Here is a 2,110-nt window from a genome sequence, read left to right on the forward strand (position 1 = left end):
TGGCAACTCCCAGCTTTCTAACTTGAGAGAGCAAAGACCAAAACATTCACTAACCTCTCTCTCTTTTTTCTCCGACTACAGGGTTTCTCGGAGAAACCTATTGAAAAGCACTCGTTATAAATTTATAGCCCGTAAATTTTTCGCAGCATCTTTCTCTCGAAAACTTCAAGAGCCACTTCATTAGATGTTTTCACTGTTTATGCCTCCTCGCCGTACAAGTAGGGCTTATATATCTACTATTTTTTCTGAAAGCATAGCTACATAACGAAACCCATGTAAGTCCGAATTTGGAACTTTGCTCAGGAATTAAAACAAAATCAAACAATAGGGGTCTTCCCTTAAATTCGTAAAAGCCTCGTAAACCTCGTAAAGCTTGTAAATTTACGAGCATCGTAAAAGAACTGTCAAAATTTGTATGGAGCTCTATTTACGAGCCCCTCGTAAATTTACGAGGCAAATTTGATGCGCAAAGGACCTCGTAAACTTCAGTGTTGCCGAGGGGCTGACATTTTTATACTAAAATGTATGAAATAAAGAAAATAAATGAAAACAAATTATACGCGAATAAATTGAATGAATTTCATCCACTAACTGTATTGACTTAGGTTTTCTGCTAATTTCCAGCATTTTTAATTGTATTTTAGCCAAGAGTGTAAGGGACAAGATGGCGGGGTGTTATTGGAAAATACTACGAAACAAAAATTGCTTCACAAAATCCTGGTTGATCTGTCAAACAGTCACTTTACGCACCTATTTACACCTTTTCGCTTCGTAAAGTTACGAGTTTTACACGGTATACGACTTTACGAGTTTAAGGGAATCTCCTAAATGATTCGTAAAAAAATCGATATTTTTTTCATAATTAAAACAAAATTATATGTAGTTTTGTAACTTCTTAAATTTTAGAAAAATAAAGTGTTAAATTTATGATGCTAGGACTAACGGTTGCATACCTAAATTTTATTAAAAAGTTTGAAAGTGCGCCTTGTTGTTGTCACACAAAGCGGAGGGACCTACAGTTTTACGCCGACTCCGAACGGCGATTGTATTTTTACGAGAAGCTGTTTTTCATGGCAGAAATACACTCGGAGGTTTGCCATTGCCTGCCGAGGGACGACCGCTGTTATGAAAAAACCTTTTTTCTATATTTTTGCGATGTTGCTTTGACCAGGGTTTGAACCCAGGCGTTGCCGAGTGGAAGCGCGCACTGCTTACCACTACACCACAGCGGCCGACAATTAAGACTATTTAATAAGTTAAATGATCTATTACAATATGGGTATCAATCAAAATGGTTGCAAAAGGCATAATTTCTAAACTATATGTATCAGGGTTGCCACCTGTTTAAAAACTTAAATTAGGGAGAATGGGGTAATTGAAAATGTATTATAAGAACGAATTTAAGAAGGATTTAGTTTGAAAACAAATTGAAGAGGGTTAAAAAAATTTGAAGATCTCCTCCAGATCATTAAGGATTTTCATATATGTACATATGTATTTAACTCATTTGAGAAGTGCATGAAAGTGGCGACAAAATGCGCTAGTTGTCCCTTAGGTGTATATGAATACTTGGAAGGAGGGAAACCAAACATATAATTTGTGCTATAAAGTTCCAGGAATTAAAACTACTAAAGCATAGATGGGCACACCAATACAGTCTCATTTTGTCATGGTATTCGTGAATCGCGCTGAGTAACAGTTGCCACTTTTCTATATTGTACAAAAGTGCGTCGTTTTTTGCGCGTGTTAGAAAACGCTCTTTTAAATTTATATTTAATTTGTATTATGAACATGAAACGAAAATAATAAAATATAATAAACAAATAATGAAGAAATAATTTCAAATAATGAATTATGAAATTAATTTTTATAAGTACATATGTACGTGCATTAAAAGTTTTTTAATTTAATTTCATTAAACTAATGTTTTAACAAATGATAGTTTATTCAACAACAAAATTCACGAATTTAAAATTTCTAAACTTTGTAAAAAACTCAGTATTCAATAAAGTATACTAAATATATTAAATTGCCGTATCGTACATACATATATACATAAAACCCATTACAAAAAACTTTAAATTGGTTTACACAGTTCGGCAGTTTGACT

The 2,110-nt window shown here is 33.5% G+C and overlaps 1 long non-coding RNA gene across 1 annotated transcript; it reads right to left on the reverse strand.

Annotated features, from left to right (window-relative positions):
* Window positions 1-325: 325 nt before the first annotated feature.
* On the reverse strand, window positions 326-1,788 carry LOC108378946 (uncharacterized). Its single transcript, XR_001849444.1, has 3 exons — window positions 1,630-1,788; window positions 1,209-1,210; window positions 326-337 (listed from the first exon to the last, which is right to left on the reverse strand). It is a non-coding gene; the product is annotated as an uncharacterized LOC108378946 (long non-coding RNA).
* Between the last annotated feature and the right edge of the window lie 322 nt (window positions 1,789-2,110).

This window comes from Rhagoletis zephyria, unplaced genomic scaffold (genome assembly GCF_001687245.7).
Source record: "Rhagoletis zephyria isolate East Lansing unplaced genomic scaffold, Rhagoletis_zephyria_1.1 Rzeph_scaffold_15307, whole genome shotgun sequence".
Classification (NCBI taxonomy): Eukaryota; Metazoa; Arthropoda; class Insecta; order Diptera; family Tephritidae; genus Rhagoletis; species Rhagoletis zephyria.